This window comes from Leptonychotes weddellii, chromosome 5 (genome assembly GCF_054177405.1).
Source record: "Leptonychotes weddellii isolate Sample4059 chromosome 5, ASM5417740v2, whole genome shotgun sequence".
NCBI lineage: Eukaryota > Metazoa > Chordata > Mammalia > Carnivora > Phocidae > Leptonychotes > Leptonychotes weddellii.
The window spans coordinates 140825458-140846874 of NC_138373.1; the positions used below are offsets into that span (position 1 = coordinate 140825458).

Below are 21417 nucleotides of genomic sequence, written 5' to 3' on the forward strand. Positions count from 1 at the left end.
TGCTGGGCCAGATGCATGTGTAGTTCCATGGTGAAGGGTGCCAGAACCTTCTATAGGCCACCCACATCACTGACATTAGAGAAAGTGAGGGACAGATGCAAGTTCCTGTTTGTCTTCATGGGTTCCATTTGTCCTTGTGGGTTCCAGTGTGTCCTTGCTCTCTCTGTCACTTCCCACTTATGCTTTTCCCCAACTGCTGGCCCTACTGACTTACAATAATTTTGGGCTACAGCCTTACTTAAACTTATCTACCAGCTCCCCAAATCATATAAGGTAAATTTCTATTTTAAAAATCCTGTTATTTCATATCACTAATAATAGTTCTACTTCTCTAATTAAAGACTAATTGTTACAGAAATTAGTATTGGATGTGTTCAGGAGACTAGAGTCTTAAGAGTGGATTACCTACAGGGGTGCCTGGGTGGCTCAGATGGTTAAGCGTCTGCCTTCAGCTCAGGCCATGGTCCCAGGGTCCTGGGATCAAGTCCCACATCGGGCTCCCTGCTAGGCGGGGAGCCTGCTTCTCCCTCTGCCTCTGCCTCTGCCTCTCTCTCTCTCCCTCTCTCTCTGACTCTCATGAATAAATAAATAAAACATTTTTTAAAAAAAAGAGTGGATTACCTACATTGGTTTATTCAAAATTGATTGTCTGATCTGATTAGGTATGAGGCATTAATGATCCTGTTGCCAGTGGTAAAGTGGAAACTGGTAGTCCACTAATGTACAATGATATTGAGGGTTTGGGTCAGAAAAACCCCCCTTAGGTGATCATTCTATGGGAAATAATGGCTAAAACTTATTGAAAGTTTTATATGTGCCAGATATTTTTCATGGATTTTCTTATTTAATCCTCACAAGTTCTTAAGGTATATGCATCTAAAATGGCATCTTAAAAATGCAGCCTTTTTTCCCCCCTCATGTAGCATCTGCCAGGAGGGAACTTTAGGAACCTTGCTTTAGGTATTCTAACCTTGGGCAACCAGTAGGCTGCACATTTGACCAATTCTGCCCCTTGACCCAAAAAGTAGTTTTCACTGAATTGCATTGTAATGTCATGTCCGTGGCTTTTATCAGCAGCCGTATGACATCTGACTATCCTGTGATATGTAGGAATGTTTTTGGAAACTTTGTCCCCTACTTTAGTGAATTCTATATTGAGCCCCACATTTCCAAAGAAATCAAACTGTACTAGGAAAGGTTTGCTACCTCTAAAGAATTCTTTTTTCTGGTAATAATAACTGAGAAATGGTCTCACTTTCCACTTTAGCTCCCATAAAACGAAGTCAAATTAAAGTTTGACATATTTGTGATCGTTTTTGCATCCTGGTCATTACTCTTTAATATTTCTGCCTCGATTTTGATTGATATTTAGCAGTGTTTTCTCCAGTATGTTTTTGTTATGAGAGATATGTGTGCATCTGTATAATTGAACTTGCTATATGCCTGGAACTGCTCTAGGTAACAGAGTAGTGAGTAAAAACATAGTCTCCTTCATGGAGCTTCAACAGAAAGGGATAAGGCCAGGGATCCTGGGGGGGCTCAGTCAGTTAAGCATCCGACTCTTGGTTTTAGCTCAGGTCATGATCTCAGGGTCTTGATATCAAGCCCCATATTGGGCCCCTGCTCAGTGGAGAGTATGCTTGAGATTCTCTCTCTCCCTCTCCCTCTGCCCCTCCTCCAGCTCTCATGCGCTCTCTCTCAAATAAATACATAAATCTTTAAAAAAAAAAAAAACCAGAAAGTGATAATGCCAGAAATTAAGGAAAAGTACACCCTTCTCTATTTCTTTTTGTAATCATTTCATTTATTATCACATGAAAGCAGGCATGGGGAATATTGTGGAGCTTAGTTTTGCCTTCAAAAAGTACTTTGAGAAACAAACTTACTTTGGCCTTGAGGATACAAAGAAAGTATGAATTTCTTATCTTTTCATTCAGTCACCACCTACTGAGTGCCTTCCACGTGCCAGGAAGCTTGCTAGCTTCTGGTGATTCAGCAGTGAACAAGGCAAATATGGTCACAGCCGTAGCAGAGCTTACATTCTATTCTAGAAAAGAGACATGGAACAGGTACTAACAAATGTGACAACTGTTATAAAGAAGATGCCTTAAAGGCTATAGGTGTGAATAACAGGGACACCTAATTAAGTCTAATTAGTCCCCAAAGGAGATATACAAACTGGGACCTGAGAGATAAGTGGCAAAGGGAAAGAGGAGGTGGAGAAAGAATGTTGCGTGCAGAGAGCTGTGTGAGAATCTCTACGGTTTGCCTTTTAAAGGGCAGTTGGGAATTGTAGTTTCAGAACTAAATCTCCATGTTACCTCCTGCCATCTTTCTTTTCCTCCACTTCTACCTTGGTTTATTCACTCACATCTCCTAATCATGTTTGCATTGCTTATGAAATTTAAGCTTGTTGTTGTTATTGAATGTTCTTAATTTCAAAATTATATATTATTCAAATACTTTTTCTAAAAATAAAGTTGCTTTTTCTCTTGTATATGGTCTCTAATTTCTTTTTTTGTTGTTGTTTATTTTAAGTAGGCTCCACACCCAACATGGGGCTCAAACTCATGACCCTGAGATCAAGAGTTGCATGCTCTATTGACTGAGCCAGGCAGGCGCCCCTCTGACTCCTTTTTAAATTGATATTTGCCCACTTCAAAGAAGCTTTCCTCTTTCTTCATTGAAGAAAACCAAAATAAGTAAACCACGGCTTGTACTTTTTTAAATGTCTACGTGTACTTTATGGATCAATGAATAGGAATGGGTATTAGTTGCATGAAACAACCTGAAAACAAGGCTAAGCTGAATATGAAAAAATGAATTGTTAATTCTAACTATAATTGTGCAGCATGCATATGCTTTTTAATTCTTATACTAACAAAGAAACATGTGCAACTAATTCTCTATTTATTTGCCACAATCCAAAGTCCTCCCACCTTCCATATTCATGGGCCAGCTTCTTCTTGTTACCCAGCTGAGGTCCAAGCCTGCCAATTGGGGGATCAAGCTGGGCTGGATTTGCAGCCAAGAACAGAAGGAGAGTAATTGTGAGGTTTTTCCTGGACCCAGCAGCTAACATTATCTGTCTAATGTATGTGTCTTCTTCTACATTGGTACCTAAATGCTTTCCAAAGCACTCTTTCCATTAAACCACAAATTATGGTTTTGTATTAGAGAAAGCACTAGAATTGTGATTAGAAGACCTGGGTTTCAATCCTGGTGTGACCTCTTCTTAGCTTAGAAACTTTTAGAGCCATTAGTGTCTACGGAGAAATGTTTATACCTCTACAGGTGCATTAGTTTGCTGGAGTTCCCATAACAAAGTACCACAAATTGGGCAGCTTAAACAACAGAAATTTATTTCCTCACAGTTCTAGAGCTAGAAGTCTGAGATCCAGGTATCAGCAGGGTTAGTTAGTTTCTTTTGAGGCCTCTTTCCTTGCATAATTTGGATGGTGTCTTCACATGGTCTTCCCTCTATGTGCATGTGTCCTAATCTCTTCTTACAAAGACACCAGTCATTTTGGGTTAGAGCCCATTCTAATAACTTCATTTTAACTCAGTTACTTCTTTAAGGACCCTGTCTCCAAATGCATCCACATTTTCAGGTATCTAGTGGTTAGCACTTCAATATATGAATTTGGAGAGGACACCATTCAGTTCATAATAGGGTTGACTGATGTTTTGAGGATCAGATTGAATGAGACCAAAGAGGTAAAGACATTTGTTTCTAAGTAGATGTTCAATAAACACTAGTTAAATCTATACAAGTAATTTTTGAAGTACCCATTATTTCTAATGTTATCTAATGTAATGTTATACAGAAACATTTGGTGTTGAAGGTAAACATTAAATAAGAAACCTGTATTTTTCTATAGGGATACACAACTACAATCTTATAACAAAGTAATTCAAATCCTTGAGTTAATGCCTTTGCCGACTTTGAGATTCAGCAATGATCAAGGAGAAGTTACTTCTCTTCAGTATCCATGTGATCATGTTGTCCATCAAGATCATAAAAATTTTCTTTTTGGGAATAATGAGTATTTTAAACATTCAGTAATTGGAATTAAATTTATTCAAGGTTTTATTTTTAAACAAGAGTTCAACTTTTAAGTTTAATTGCTTGATTCAGAAATCCAAAATGTGTGTAAATGTGTATGTATGTATGCATGCATACAGTAAAACTTTAAATTCAGAAAAATCCTCTGGTAGTATTAATAAATCCATTAATACATCAATAGATACTACATTAATATGTAAAATAGGTGAATATTTTAGTACTTTTGCAGGGAACTACTGTAGGCAGTAAAGAGAAAAGATAAGGACCTCCCCAATGCCCTAGTCATTGGATTACTTTTCTCAAAAAACATCAGCCCTGGTTCTTGATGACTTTCAGTAGCTATGAAGCATCACATTTACCAATAGAAAAATAAAGATATCAGTTGATTCAAATAAATTTGATCTAAGATTTTGAATGAAAGAGGATAAAGAATTAAATCATTTACAGAGCCTGCAATCTGAAATAAGCATTTCACTTATTTGTTTCCTGTTTGGAATATATTGTTTTAGATGACAGAACCTACATGCGAAGTAGATCATTACAGCCCAGCCTGATAAGAAAGACATTGTAAATATCTAGAGATTAGAAAAAAGGGGGAGGAGGGTGTTGGAATTATTTTCTAGTATCCATAATTATGGAGGCAGCGGAAAGAAAATTCCAATGAATCTTGGGAATGAGGAAAGGATGAGGATAGAAAATATTGAGACATTCAGATTGCTGGGGTAGGTGGGGACTTGGTGAACTACTTTTCTTAAAACACTATAAAATAGACTAGCACACTAAAAACATCTTCACGTAAAATATTTAAAACTCATCTATTGGATAACTTTCTTCTCTAAATATATATCACATCTGTAAGAATGTAGCAAGATAAAACTTTAAAAAAAAAAAAACCCTCCTCTCGGGTGCCTGGGTGGCTCAGTTGGTTGGGTGACTGCCTTCGGCTCAGGTCATGATCCTGGAGTCTCGGGATCGAGTCCCGCATCCGGCTCCCTGCTCAGCGGGGAGTCTGCTTCTCCCTCTGACCCTTCCCCCTCTCATGCTCTCTCTATCTTATCCTCTCTCTCAAATGAATAAATAAAATCTTAAAAAAAAAAATCCTTCTCTCTCATTCCCTTTCCCTTTGTCCTCACTGTCAGTAACTTCATTCCCCACCAAAAACAAAAACAAAACAAAAAATTCATGTATCCCATTGTTCAGAGGAAGCACCTGGTAAATAACCTAAAAGTTTGTTTCTAGTTTTTACCTTCCAAAATACTAGGCCCTTAGGAGACAGATGAGGCATTTCAAATATGGAGAGCTGGGAAATTGAGGATGACAGCTTTCCTCACTTCAACTCCTCCTTGGTATAGAAAAATACTCCTGGGTTAGGTAGATAGAAAAATTGCAGGAAGGCAAACATAAGAAAATTGAGACCAACTGCCCCCATATAGCTTAACTATTACTACTGAGAACTGAGGTCATCTGTGTCAACATGACTTAAATTTTTACTCCAGGAAATTCTTTCCCAGGAAGATAATTTTATGAACCAATAAATAATGTCAGTGTTTCCCTCAGCGACTTCGTTACAATAAATTTAGCTGAACAAATAGTTTGCTCATCTGAGTAAATAGCCCTTTCCTAAAACTGTAGGGGAAAAAATGTGCTTTCATGGAGAACTATGCAGCATTTAGAACATACTCTTCTAGGTTATATGACTCCGATTATAGGAAGGTTCTGTGTCTTTCATTGCCTTTGAGCTATGTCACAACTCTATAAATTGCAGATAACTGATAGCAATGCAAAATAATTCTTGTCTGTATACCCGTAAATAAATGGTCCAACAAACTTCTAGCAGAGGTATCATTGTATGGATAAAGATCTTGCAGACGTGCCATTGCATAGGACTACAGAGTGTATTTCATCTTCCCTAATTCTTTAAGCTTGCTTTATATTTTGATCTAAGAGGCAAATGACTTCTTTCAAGGCAATACTCATAAATAAATGGCATTTTGAAGATAATATTTAAAACTGCAAATTAATCTGTTATATTTATCTAAAAAGGAAAAAGGGTTTTTTTTTTAAATATATATAGCCTTGGAAATTGTTATTTTGAATCTTAAATGATTGTTATGTTTCTTCTTAAATGACTGTTACTATGATAAACTATTTTTCCAGAAAACCATTTGTGAAATGCAATATTGGTTGGTAATGTGTTCATTTCTTTGTTAACAGAAATGCCATCCTTTTGGACTGCTCCTATAGTCATATGATTAGAAGTTTTGGTTCAGAATCAGAAGTAAATAAAAAATATATTATTCTTCTAATGATAAATGACAACAGTGGTGGCAAATTTGATGGAAAATAAACAGCTAAATATAGATTTATTCATTTATAAATTTTTATTCCCTGTATATTCTATTCGTTTTGGCAAATAATGTACTATGTTTTTCACAGTGAATTGATCAACACCTCAAAAATATGTCTATAATTTTAATGTATAGACGTGATCTCAAAATTAGCTGTACATATTTTTGATTACTTACACGTTCCTGAATTTATGAGATGTATGAGATTAAGAGACAATTAAACTTCAAATAAACTTCAAATAAACGAGTTTTACTGGAAACTTTACTATTATTTTTTTATTATGTTTACTATTACTTTAAATTAATAATCTCACAATTCCTAGTCTATTATTCAAATCATGATAGCTCTCAAATTTACAATATGATTGTAGATTTTGTACTGAACAAAGACAATTATGTTTTATAGAAAATGAATTATTAGGCTTTTTTTTTTTAAGTAGGGCTCAAACCCATGACCTGAGATCAAGACCTGAGCTGAGATCAAGAGTCAGAGGCTTAACTGAGCCACCCAGGCATTCCTTTTGCATTTTATTTATTTTTTTTTTTTTTTAATTTTTTATTTATTTGACAGAGAGAGACACAGCGAGAGAGGGAACACAAGCAGGGGGAGGGGGAGAGGGAGAAGCAGGCTCCCCGCAGAGCAAGGAGCCTGATGTGGGACTCGATCCCAGGACCCTGGGATCATGACCTGAGCCGAAGGCAGTCGCTTACCTGACTGAGCCACCCAGGTGCCCCGTTTTGCATTTTAAACTGATGCACATCAGCAACAATTTATTTGCTAAATAACAATCCTTTTTTTTTTTAAAGAAACCACCTTGAGATTTAATGTATACACCCTTCAAATCATTATTGAAGCATATTTATAGAACATAAAATTCACCCATTATAAGTGTAAGGCTGTATGACTTTTGGTAAATATATCAAGATGTGCAACCACCACTGGAATCAAATTTTAGAACAGTTTAATCACCCCCCAAATTCTCCTATGTCCCTTTGCAGTCAAACTGTCCCTCATCTCCAGCCACAAGGCAAACACCTGCTTTCTGCTATTATATTTCTGCATTTTCCAGAATTTTGTATTCATATTTCATATGTATTTTGTGTCTGGTTTCTTTTACTTGCCCTTATGTTTTTGAGATTCTTCCACATTGTTCTATATACCAATAGTTATACTCTTTTATTAGCTGAGTTGTATTCTATCAAATACATATGCCTTATTTTTTTTATACATTAACCAGTTGATGGATAGTTGAGTTCTTTCTATTGTTTGGTTATTATGAATAATGCTGCTATGAACATTTGTGTATAAATCTTCGTGTGGACATATGTTTTCATTTCTCTTAGGTAAATACCTAAGAATGGAATTTCTGAGTCATGTAGTAGGTGTATATTTCAATTTTTAAGATACTGACAGACTTTTCCAGTGGCTGCACCACTCTGCATTTCCACCAGCAACGTAGGAGAGTTCCAGTTGTATATATCTTTTCCAACACTTGGCATTTCAGTCTTTTTTTTTTTTTAAGATTTTATTTTTAAGTAAACCCAATATGGGGCTCAAACTTACAACCTTGAGATCAAGAGTCACATGCTCCACCAACTGAAACAGCTGGGTGCCTCAGCATTTCAGTTTTTTTTTTTCTTTTTCTTTTAAAGTAGCCTCCATATCTAGCATGGAGCCCAACGTGGGGCTTGAACTCACGACCCTGACCTCAAGACCTGAGCTCAAGACCTGAACTGAGATCAATAGTTGGACACAACCTACTGAGCCATCCAGGCACCCCTCAGTCTTTTTAATTTAAGGTATTCTAATGGGTGTGTAGTAGTATCTCATTGCATTTCCCTATTTCCCAATGAAGTCAAGCAGCTTTTTGTTACACACCTGTACAGATATTTTTCCTATTTCTTAAAATTGAGCTGTTTATCTTATTATTGAATTGTAAAAGTTCTTAATCATATCTGTAGACAAGTAAAAGATTTCAATTTTTTGAAGCCTATTTATCAGTTTTTTCATCTATGGTTCATGTTTTTTGTGTCTTATCCCAAGGTCACAAAGATTTTTCTCCTATACTTTATTCTGTAGGATGTATGTGTTTTTGCCCTTTAGGTCAATGATCCACTTTGAATTAATTTAGGTGTATGGTATAAAGAAAGATCAAAGTTCATTTCTTTTCCATATGGATACTCAGTTATTCTGAAAACATTTCTTGAAAAAACTATTATTTTCCTGTTGAATTTATTTGACACCTTTACTGAAAATCAATTGACCACATAAGTGTAGGTTCATTTCCGGATTCTCAGCTCTGTTCCATTGATCTATATGTCTATCCTTATGAATCCTTTCATTTTTAATCCTGCAGAACAGGATAATATTTAGGGAAAAATAATTATGTTCAGTATCTTCCACTGAAGCATACAACTTATCAAAATTTAAATACCATAATAGCCAAACAAGTATGATTAATCTTTCTTAAAAAAAAAAAATATTCATGGGGCACCTGGGTGGCTCGGGTGGTTAAGCGTCCACCTTCGGCTCAGGTCATGATCTCGGGGTCGTGGGATGGAGGCCAGCATCGGGCTCCCTGCCCAGTGGGCAGTCTGCTTCTCCCTCTCTCTCTGCCCCTTTCCCCCCACCCTGCTCGTGTGCTCTTTCCCTCTTTCTCTCTCAAATAAATAAATTCAATCTTTAAAACAAAACATATTCTTTACTACACAGTTTAAAACAAAAGTGGTAATTAGAATATTTTAGACTTTTTTTACTGCGTCTAGAAAATATTTGAAGGAAAAGCCTATTGCTTGAGGTAGTAAACTCAAGCTGTGTTGTAAACTGTGTTGCTTATTATATTCATTAAGAATAATAATTTTCAGGGGCGCCTGTGTGGCTCAGTCAGTTAAGTGTTTGCCTTCAGCTCAGGTCATGATCCTAGGGTCCTGGAATCGAGCCCCACATTGGGCTCTCTGTTCAGAGGGGAGTCTGCTTCTCCCTCTGCTCCTCCCCCTGTTTGTGCTCTCTCTCTCTCTCAAATAAATAAATAAAAATCTTTAAAAAAAGAATAATAATTTTCAGGGGTGCCTGGGTGGCTCAGTTGGTTAGGCCTCTTATTTTGGCTCAGGTCTCAATCTCACGGTCGTGAAGTCAAGCCCTGCATTGGGCTCCACACTGGGCGTAAAGGCTACTTAAAAAAAGAAAAAGAAGAAGAACTTTCAAATTTTCAAATTTAAGAGGGTTGAATAAACATGACTATGAGACAACTGAAGTAAGAATATAGATTGTTCCTTTAAACTGGTTCAAGCCTTTAACCACAGATGAATTACTTCTACTGGTATAAAACAATACTAGGTAATGTAAGGATAGAATCATTGTCAGTAATTTTGAGAAATGGAGACACAAGCATTGCCAGAAATTGAAGATGAACAGATGTTTCCATTTTCAAAACATAAAAAAATAGTTTCCAAAAACTAAATGCTGATAAGCATGATACTGAAAGCTGGAACAATTATAGAACAGATGAAGCATATAGTTTATCCACAACTTTTCAAGTGATCACTAGAAAATAAAATGGGTTTTACACCAAACCAAATTATTTAAATTGCACACCTGAAAATGGTTAACACAGATCCTGAATTATTGTAAATGAATACTAAATATTGTTTTTTAAAAATAAGGAAATACTAAAGCTTTTTCTGGTACTTCACATAATGGAAAGAAAGGAAAGAAATGAAGTAAAAAAAAAAACTGGAACCAAAACAATTATTTAAAAAATATGTACAATTCTACGCTTAAAGAACAGAAAATCTTGGCATGCCTGGGTGGCTCAGAGATGACTCTTGGTTTTGGCTTTGGTCATAATCTCAGGGTTGTGAGGTCGAGCTCCAAGCTGGGTGTGGAGCCTGGAGCCTGTTGGGAATTCTCTCTCTCTCCTTCTCCATTCTCCCTCTCTAAAAAATAAATAAATAAAATAAAGGAAGAAATGATAGACTGTGTCAAATGCTTCTGAGAGACCAGACAAGTACTGAGACCTGAAGCAAAGTGGAGATAGGACAAGAATAGTTTCAGTGGAATGGAAGGGACAAAGCCTAATTGGAGTTTGTTCAAGATAAATGGGAAAGGATGAAAAAGAGACAGATGATACTTTGAATAGTCTTTCCATAGAGAGGAGCAGAAAAAATTAGCAGAAGCTAAAGGAATGTATGGCCAAGGGAAGTCTTTTGTTTGTTTTTTAGGTTAAGAATTTTACATTTGTATAATGATAATAATAGAGAAAGAAAAATTGATGATGTAGGAGAAAAAGGAAAACATTTCAAAAGAAAAAAGTCTTGAATGGTTTAGAAGCAATGGTATTCAATGCGCAAATTGAGAATTTGGCCAAAGTAGGCAGGCTGTGTGATTCGCTCACGCAAGGTAGTGTATATAGGCACAGACATCGTTAGAGGTTAGAGTTAGGGACTTTCAGGGAGTTTAGGTTTTCCAGGAAGCAGACACTGAGACAGAATGAGGAGCCTAAAGTGATTATTGGGGAGCAACTCCTATAAAAGGAAAAGACAAGGGTCAGGGGAGCCATCAGATATGATGTAGACTTCTGTGATGCTGTTCTGACAATCTTTGACCAGCTCTAGAGTTAAGATCGCTCATTAGAGGAGTCCCACCTTGGATGGAAACGGATAGATCCTTGCCTACTACCTTGCTCTGTCGTTGACTGGGGCCACTGAAAAAGCCCATGGCCTCAAGTTGAAAGCTGAAGTGGACACTGAAATCATTAACAGCTGGAAGCTATCAGCCAAGCACATACCTAGCAACTGGGCAATGCATCCTTTCTGAAGGGCGATCTGAGCGGGTACGTGACACAAAATAGGAAAATGTAGGAATTCTCTTTTGATTGCTTTGATCTTCACAGTGAAATAATAAGCAAAGACATGGGCTTCAGCGGAAAGAGGAGTTTTGGAGTTCTGTGGAAAGAGGAGAGGAAGCATGAAATAGTTGGGAGAGCAGAACTGTGAATATGGAGGGATTACTAGGCAGCCCTGATGATCTAGTGTTGTTCGGTGGTTATAAATGTAAAGCAAGGGTGCCTGGGTGGCTCAGTTGGTTAAGCGACTGCCTTCGGCTCAGGTCATGATCCTGGAGTCCCTGGATCGAGTCCCGCATCGGGCTCCCTGCTTGGCAGGGAGCCTGCTTCTCCCTCTGACCCTCCCCCCTCTCATGTGCTCTCTGTCTCTCTCATTCTCTCTGTCTCAAATAAATAAAATCTTTAAAAAAAAATAAAAATAAATAAATGTAAAGCAAGATCAGGGCGCCTGCCTGGTTCAGTCGGTTAAGCATCGGCCTTCAGTTCAGGTCATGATTCCGGGGTCCTGGGATCCAGCCCTGCATCAGGCTCCCTGCTTAGTGGGGAGTCTGCTCCTCCCTCTGCCCCTCTTCCTCCTCTTGTGCTCTGTCTCTCTCAAAAATAAATAAATAAATTCTTAAAAAAAAAAAAAAGAATATGCAAGATGAGAAGTATCAGGAAAAAAAGCAAGAATTGTTGAAATAATTGAAGAAAACTTTTAGTATTAGATTTGAATCTGCCAAGTTAAAAAGCCAAGTGCCAAGAAAAATATAAACCAATGATTATACATGCTGTAGAGGCTTTTTTTTAATTTTAAATATTTTTTAGAATAATTCTAACTATCAATCAAGAAAAACAAGTTGTGTACAAAGAAACAAGTATCATGCTGACCCCATACATCCCTGAAGGGGCAATGAAACAATATATAAAGTTAAAAGTTGTGTACCAGGAGAAATAAAAAAATCCAATGTGATCAGTATAAACAATAAAACAGATTTATTATTTCACATAAGAATTCTAAGTTGGCTCTGAGTTAGTTAATTTAGTGGCTCAAGGACCCTAGGTTCCTCCCATAATTCTGCTTTGCCAAGCTTAGGGGATCAGTCTTGTCTTGAATTACTCATCTTTTTGTTCATAAGATGGTCCTACAGTACCAGGCATTACAAGTAGACATATCAAGCAGAAGAAGAAAGATCTCACTGGCTGGAGTCGTGTCACATGCCCATTCCTAAACCAGTCATTTTTAAGGGGAATGCAGTTGGCTTAGTAAAGTGCATGGCTGGGTGGAGAAGGGTGGATTACCCAACAAAACCAGAGTTCTCTTAATAAGAAAGAAGAGGAAATGGCTTTTGGGTAGGCAACCAATAGTGCCTCCTCCATGAGAGGAAAAAAAAAATTGTAACTTGAAATTAAAAACCCACTCAACTATCATTTTTTTTTTTTAATGAGGGCACATTCTTGGACATAAAAATCCTTAGAAAAAAATATGCCACCCACATGCCCTTGCTGAAAAATTTTTTGAAAACATTACAGAAGACTGAGAGAAGAATAAAAAAACAACTCAGAAAGGGCTGAGCGTGTTATCACTGTTTGAAATCATGTTATGAAAGAGCTGATGGTAATTAATTAATCCAGTAAAACAAATTTTAAGTCTTATTATTTATTTTTAATAAGTATCTCTGCAAATTATACTGAAAACCAAACAGTTAAATGATATTGAAAACAGAAGTGCTTAGACAATGAAGAATTGGGAAAAGAACATTGCAGACAGAAGGAACAATAATGTGAGCATTTCCTAAGGCTAGAGTGGAGATAAGCACAAGATAGGTTAGGCAGGAGTCAAATTGTGCCAAGCCTTGGAGCCATGTTAAGGATTTACAGTTTTATTTTAAGTATATTGAAAATCAATGATGTATTTTAAATAGAGTGACATATCTGCATTAAGATCATTCCAGCTGCTCTTTATTTTTTACTTTTTTAAGGGAGCCCAATGAGGAGCTTAAATTCACAGCCCTAAGATCAAGACCTGAACTGAAATCAAGAGTTGGACATGTGGGGTGCCTCGGTGCCTCAGTAGGTTAAGAGTCTGCCTTCAGCTCAGGTCATGATCCCAGGGTCCTGGGATCAAACCCTGCCTAGGGCTCTCTGCTCAGCAGACAGCCTGCTTCTCCCTCTCCCTCTGTTGCTTCCCCTGCTTGTGCTCTCTCTCTCTCTCTCTGTCAAATAAATAAATCTTTAAACTACTTATTTTTTGGTACTCTGTTATAGCAGCCCTATGAAACTAACACACCAGGTTAAATTATATATGGTCACATGATAAAAATTATTAAATGGCCAAATGATAAAAATAATTCCCTTGCATACACTCTGAATTCTCTTGCGTTTCTATTATTTTGTACTTGATTAAAAAGTAAACCCTGGGAAAAAAAAAAAAAAAGTAAACCCTGGGGTCCCTGGGTGGCTCAGTCGTTAAGCGTCTGCCTTCAGCTCAGGTCATGGTCCCAGGGTCCTGGGATCGAGTCCCACGTCGGGCTCCCGGCGCAGCGGGAAGCCTGCTTCTCCCTCTCCCACTCCCCCTGCTTGTGTCCCCTCTCTCGCTGTGTCTCTCTCTGTTGAATAAATGAATAAAATCTTAAAAAAAAAAAAGTAAACCCTGATTAAATCTAATTTTTAGCTCTATGACTATACCTAAAACCTGGCTTGAGTAAAATACACAACCATTGGTCTCACTTAAGATACATGATTATTTACTGCAATCGGACCCTAATGCTATTTGGCCTCCAACCATACCTCCCTAATCCTCACTCTTAGCTAATGACCTCACCACCTATTTCAATGAGAAAATACAAACATACATAAGAAAATTTCAAGCTCTCATGACATCACCTCACCTACCTGCATTTATCCCCATGTTCTTTGCACTCTGTCTGTGCTACTGGCTAAAACCAGCCCTTGCGCTTGCATACCATATACCATCCCCTCTTGCCTACTCAAAGACATTGCTCCAAAAATGTCTTTTTTTGCCTCCATCATAAAACTTTCCTTCACTATCAGATCATTCCTATTAGCTACTATTTCTCCCTTCCTAAAAAACAAAACAAAAAACAAACCAAACTTTTCTATCCCCCTTCCCTTTGTTATAGCCCTCTCTCTCTCCTTTCCTTCATGAAAGGACATTTAATCGTTTGTCATGACAGTTCCAGTTTATACTCGATTGTTACTTGCCTTAATTATTAATGGTGCTCTTTTCAAATGTTTTCCAGTTTGGATTGTAAATTATATGATCAGCCTATGTTTTAATGTAAAACTCCTTCAAAGATTTATGTATGTTCATTCTCTCCAATTTCTCACTTTTATCCTCACCTGTGTCCCATTGCAAGTAAGTCTTGCCTCCACCACTCTAGTGGAATGCTGTTTTGAAAGCCACCCAACCATGTCCACATTGTTAAATCTAATGGTCAATTTTCACTCCTCATCTTTTTGACCTTTGAGGAGCATTTAACACAATCATTCCCCACTTCAACAATTTCTTCACTTGGCTTTCAGGGCCCCACACTCTTGTGATTTTCCTACTGTCACTGCTTCTGGGTCTCCTGTCCTGATTCTTCCTCACCTCTCTAACCTCTGAACACTAGAGTGGCAAAGAGCTTAGTCTTTAAACCTCTTCTGCTTTTTATCTATACTTTCCTCCTTGCTATTCTCCCAAGCTACTTAGGGAAGGAGATAAAATCCGTCATACCTCCCCCACAATACCCCCCATCCCCGCCAAAGAGATGTGCCCAAGGAAGAGTAGATGATTCCTAACTTTGTCTAAGGAAGAGGGTTATCTGCAGGAATTTTGTTTTGCTGAATATGGGTGTGTGATCACAAATGAATGATTCAAGTCCAGAGAGGTCGAACACTCCACTAAGCATTTCAGTAAATTGCTCAGGTCAGAAACCACAGACCAACCCTAGACTCATTATTTCACTAACCACATCCAATCCAATGGTAAATCCCCAATGGCTGCACCGTCAAATTATATTCAGGTTCCAACCACTTCTCACTGCTTCTGCTCTTTGAACAGTTCTGTCCCTACTCTTTTCAGTTGCTGATGTCACACAAAATTACATCTTCATGCATTTTGTCTCCAAAAATATAAACTAATAATTTTTGAATGCATTAGTCTCTTAAATTATATAGAAAACAAAATATGGAGGGGTGCCTGGGTGGCTCAGTCGTTAAGCATCTGCCTTCAGCTCCGGTCATGATCCCAGGGTACTGGGATCAAGTCCCACATCGGGCTCCCTGCTCAGGGGGAAGCCTACTTTTCCCTCTCCACTCCCTCTGCTTGTGTTCCTGCTCTCGCTGTCTCTCTGTCAAATAAATAAATAAAATCTTTTTAAAAAATGGAGTTACAAACCAAAATTACAATAATACTAGCTTTTAGACTAATAATTATTTTTTAAAAAATGTATTAGTCTCTTAAATCTTATAGAAAACAAAAAGTATAGTTACACACCATTGTTACAATAATACTAGCTTTTATTATTGCCTATGTATTTACCTTTACTGAGATTTTAATTTCTTCATATGATTGTAAGTTACTTTGTAATGTCCTTTCATTTCAATTTTGTTTGCTTCGTTTTTAATGATGACATTTATGACAGTTAAGAGTGCTTCTGAGGATACAAACTGTTTAAGCCTTTTGGTAAGTAGTTTCTATCATAAGAAATTCATGGCCTTTAATGCAGTTCTACTTTTGAGAACCTATCCTAAGAAATTAATTCAACATGTAGATAATCTTTGGGCACAAAAATGTTCATTATAGAGTTATTTACAATAGTGAAATATTAGGGAAAACCTAAGTGATTAATCATAGAGCAATTGTTAAGCAAATTTTAGTATATCTATTCAATGAAGTATTATATAATTAAAATTATAAAGAACTGAGTGATATGGGGGAAATGCTCATGATCTATTAAGGACAAAAAGTGTTTTGTGATTACATAAATGTAAATGTGAAGTAATTTGTATAATTGGAAAATAAAATAATGAGAAGTAACATTTTAAAAATATGCTCAGATGATATTTTACAACTCAGTGGAGGGGTGCCTGGCTGGCTCAGTAGGTAGAGCTATGGGAGTCTTGATCTCTGGGTCATGAGTTTGAGCCTCATGTTAGGAGTAGAGTTTACTTGGAAGGAAGGAAGGAAGGAAGGGAGGGAGGGAGGGAGGGAGGGAGGGAAGGAGGTAGGTTGTGATAAGCGCAATAATGACCTGCAAAGATTCACTTCCCTCCCCAGACCTTTACAGTGTTTTCCATGGCAAAAGGGACTCTGCAGATATAATTAAGGTTACAGACCTTTAAACAGAGAGATTATCCTGTATTATCCAAGTGAGCCCAAGCTATTCACAGGAGCCCTTATAAGTGGTGATCTTTCTCCAGGTAGAGAGAGAAGAGATGAGACGGAATGGAGAGGTCAGAGAGATGTAAAGTGTGAGAAGGGCCCAACCTGCTCTTACTGACTCTGAACATGGAGAAAGGGTGTCTCAAGCTAAAGAATGTGGTGACCTCTAGAAGCTGAGACCAATTCTCAGATGAGAAAGGCAGTAGCAAGGAAATGAGACTGCAGCCCTAAAAGTGCAAGGAACTGATTTTGGTCAACAAACTGAATGTGCTTGGAAGCAGATTCACCCCAAAGACTCCAGAAAGGAATGCAGCTCTGCTGACTCCTTCATTTCAGCCTTGTGTGACCCTAAGAAGTGGACCCAGCTGAGCCCCACCATACCCAGACTTCTGACCTGCTGCACTGTGAAATAATAACTCTGTGGTAGCTTGTTATGGCAGCAACAGAAAACTAATACAGAGGGTGGAACATAGGAGGTCAGACAACAAATGCCATCAGTGCCCTCTGTTTTCACATGTTTTTGACCATAGAGACAACATGCAAACTCTGGAAGAAAACTTAATAGTATTAGAGTTATCACCAAGGAAGGGTTGGAAAGGGACAAAACAGTTTGTCAAAGGCACCAAACCGCTCTAATATAATGATAATGAAAGGATAAAACTGTATGGCCATCCAAGAAGGCACTGCTTGGGAATGTGGGTGGAAGTAAGAGAGATAACTAAGGAAGGAGGTGTAATATATAAATGTTGAATGAACTTGTGAGCTTAAGTATCTGGGCATGTAGCTTTGTCCACGGACTCTGATCAAGTCGCATGGTTAATACAATTTAATTACAGATCCACATTCTTTCTCAGGTCAGCATCTCTATGGAAGACTGACTAGGAAGATATATAGAATCTCACTTTCCTGTGCTGTGTGTAAGTTATCCTGGGACTGGAATAACACAGGTAGTCTAGGTTTAGATCAGGGTTGACAGACGATGGCCAAGTACCTCCTCTATAAATCTTTACTGGAACATAGTCATGCCCACTCCTTTACATATTGTCTGTGGCTGCTTTCACTCTATAGGGGCAGAGTTGAGTAGCTGCAACAGAGACTACACAGTCCACAAAATACTATGTAGCTCTTGGGAAGTAGACAGCAATGCAAGCCTTTCTCAAGAAACTAGAAAAGTCTCAAATACACAAGATAACTTTACACCTAAAGGAGCTGGAGAAAGAACAGCTTATAAAGTCTAAACCAAGCAGGAGAAGAGAAATAATAAAGATCAGAGCAGAAGTCAATGAACTAGAAACCAAATGAATAGTAGAAGAGATCAACGAAACCAGAAGCTGGTTCTTTGAAAGAATTAATAAGATTGATAAACCTCTGGCCAGCCATATCAAAAAGAAAAGAGAAAGGACCCAAATTAATAAAATCATGAATGAAAGAGGAGAGAGCATGACCAACACCAAGGAAATAAAAACAATTTCAAGAACATATTATGAGCAACTATATGCCAATAAATTAGGCAATCTGGAAGAAATGGATGCATTCCTAGAGACATATAAACTACCAAACCTGCAACAGGAAGAAATAGAAAACCTGAACAGACCCATAACCAGCAAGGAAATTGAAGCAGTAATCAAAAATCTTCCAACAAACAAGAATCCAGGGCCAGATGGCTTCCCAGGGGAATTCTACCAAACATTCAAAGAAGAAGTAATACTTATTCTTCTGAAGCTCTTTCAAAAAATAGAAATGGAAGGAAAACTTCCCAGCTCTTTCTATGAGGCCAGCATCACCTTGATCCCAAAACCAGACAAAGACCCCACCAAAAAGAATTACAGACCAATAACCCTGATGAACATGGATGCCAAAATTCTCACCAAGATACTAGCCAATAGAATCCAACAGTACATTAAAAGGATTCTTCACCATGACCAAGTGGGATTTATCCCTGGGCTGCAAGGGTGCTTCAACATCTGCAAATCAATCAATGCGATACATCACATTAATAAAAGAAAGAACAAGGGGCGCCTGGGTGGCTCAGGTGGTTAAGCATCTGCCTTCGGCTCAGGTCATGATCCCAGGGTTCTGGGATCGAGCCCCACATCAGGTTCCCTGCTCAGCAGAGAGCCTGCTTCTCCCTCTCCCTCTGCCTGCCTCTCTGCCTACTTGTGCTCTCTCTCTGTCAAATAAACAAATAAAATCTTAAAAAAAAATAAAAGAAAGAACAAGAACCATAAAATCCTCTCAATGCAGAAAAAGCATTTGACAAAATACAGCATCCTTTCTTGATTAAAACTCTGCAAAGTGTAGGGATAGAAGGAACATACCTCAATATCTTAAAAGCCATCTATGAAAAGCCCACAGCAAATATCATTCTCAATGGGGGAAAAGCTGAGAGTCTTCCCCTAAGGTCAGGAACACAGCAGGGATGTCTACTCTCACCACTGCTGTTCAACATAGTTCTAGAAGTCCTAGTGTAAACAATCAGACAACAAAAAGAAATAGAAGGCATTCAAATTGGCAAAGAACTCTCACTCTTCACAGATGACATGATACTCTATGTGGAAAACCCAAAAGACTCCACCCCAAAATTGCTAGAACTCTTACAGGAATTCAGCAACATGGAAGGATATAAAATCAATGCACAGAAATCAGTTGCATTTCTATACACTAACAATGAGACAGAAGAGAAATTAAGGAATTGATCCCATTTACAATTGCACCCCAAACCATAAGACACCTAGGAATAAACTTAACCAAAGAGGTAAAGGATCCATAATCTAAAAATTACAGAACACTAATGAAAGAAATTGAGGAAGACAAAAGTAATGGAACAACACTCCATGCTCATGAATTGGAAGAATATTGTTAAAATGTCTATGCTACCCAGAGCAATCTACACATTCAATGCAATCCCTATCAAAATACCAACTTTTTTCATAGAGCTGGAACAAACAATCCTAAAATTTATATGGAGCCAGGGAAGACCCCGAATAGCCAAAGGAATGTTGAAAAGGAAATCCAAAGCTGGGGGCATCACAGTGCCAGACGTCAAGCTATATTACAAAGCTGTAATCATCAGTGGCACAAAAACAGACACATACAATCAATGGAACAGACTAGAGAACCCAGAAATGGATCCTCAACTCTATGGTCAACTGCTCTTCGATAAAGCAGGAAAGAAGATTCAATGGAAAAAGGACAGTGTCTTCAATAAATGCTGCTGGGAAAATAGGACAGCCATATGCAAAAGAATGAAACTAGGCCATTTTCTTACACCACAGACAAAGATAAACTCAAAATGGATGAAAACCTAAATGAGAGACAGGAATCCATCAAAATCATAGAGAACACAGGCAGCAACCTCTTCAACCTTGGCCACAACAGCTTCTTGCTAGACACATCTCCAAAGGCAAGGAAAACAAAAGCAAAAATGAACTATTGGGACTTCAAGATAAAAAACTTTTACACAGCAAAGAAAACAGTCAACAAAACCAAAAGGCAACCGATGGAAAGGGAGAAGATATTTGCAAATGACGTATCAGATAAAGATCTATAAAGAATTTATCAAACTCGGGGCGCCTGGGTGGCTCAGTCGTTGGGCGTCTGCCTTCGGCTCGGGTCATGGTCCCAGGGTCCTGGGATCGAGCCCCGCATCGGGCTCCCTGCTCCGCGGGAGGCCTGCTTCTCCCTCTCCCACTCCCCCTGCTTGTGTTCCCTCTCTCGCTGTCTCTCTCTGTCAAATGAATAAATAAAAAAAAAAAAAAGAATTTATCAAACTCAACACCCAGAGAACAAGTAATCCAGTCAAGAAGTGGGCAGAAGACATGAATAGACATTTCTCCAAGGAAGACATCCAAATGGCCAACAGACACATGAAAAAATGCTCCACATCACTTGGCATCAGGGAAATACAAATCAAAACCACAATGAGATACACCTGACACCAGTCAGAACGGTTAAAATTAACAAGACAGGAAACAATAAATGGTGAGGATTAGGAGAAAGGCGTACCCTCTTACACTGTTGGTGGGAATGCAAGCTGGTGCAGCCACTCTGGAAAACAGTATGGAGGTTTTTTAAAAAGTTGAAAATAGAGCAACTCTATGAGCTAGCAATTGCACTACTAGGTATTTACCCCAAAGATACAAATGTAGTGATCCGAAGGGGCACCTGCACCCCGATGTTTATAGCAGCAATGTCCACAATAGCCAGAATGTGGAAAGAGCTCAGATGTCCACCAACAGATGAATGGGTAAAGAGGTGGTATATATATCTGTATCTATATACAATGGAATATTACTCAGCCACCAGAAAGGATGAATACTTACCATTTACATCCATGGGGATGGAACTGGAGGGTATTATGCTGAGCTAAATAAGTCAATCAGAGAAAGACAAATACCATATGATTTCACTCATATGTGGAATATAAGAAACAGTGCAGAGGATCATAAGGGAAGGGAGGGAAAACTGAATGGGAAGTAATCAGAGAGGGAGACAAACCATGAGAGACTTTAAGATTTTACTTATTTATCTGACAGAGAGAGACACAGCGAGAGAGGGAACACAAGCAGGGGAGTGGGAGAGGGAGAAGCAGGCTTCCCGCGGAGCAGGGAGCCCAATGCGGGGCTCGATCCCAGGACCCCGGTACCACGACCCGAGCCGAAGGCAGCCGAGCTTAACGACTGAGCCACCCAGGTGCCCCCGTGAGAGACTCTTAACTATAGGAAATACATTGAGGGTTGCTGGAGGGGAGGTGGGGGGGATGGGGTAATTGAGTGATGGGCATTAAAGAGG

The 21417-nt window shown here is 38.4% G+C and overlaps 1 long non-coding RNA gene across 2 annotated transcripts in view; it reads right to left on the bottom strand.

Annotated features, from left to right (window-relative positions):
* LOC145721879 (uncharacterized) overlaps positions 1 to 20355 on the bottom strand; it is a 23838-nt gene extending 3483 nt beyond the window's left edge. Inside the window, exons 1-2 of one of the 2 annotated variants that reach the window (XR_014145872.1) lie at positions 11202 to 20355; positions 607 to 10350 (exon numbers count right to left, since the gene is read on the bottom strand). This is a non-coding gene — a long non-coding RNA (uncharacterized LOC145721879). Of the gene's footprint in view, positions 1 to 606; positions 10351 to 11201 lie in introns of those variants that run through there. The other variant, XR_014145873.1, reaches the window with a different exon arrangement.
* Positions 20356 to 21417: the final 1062 nt, after the last annotated feature.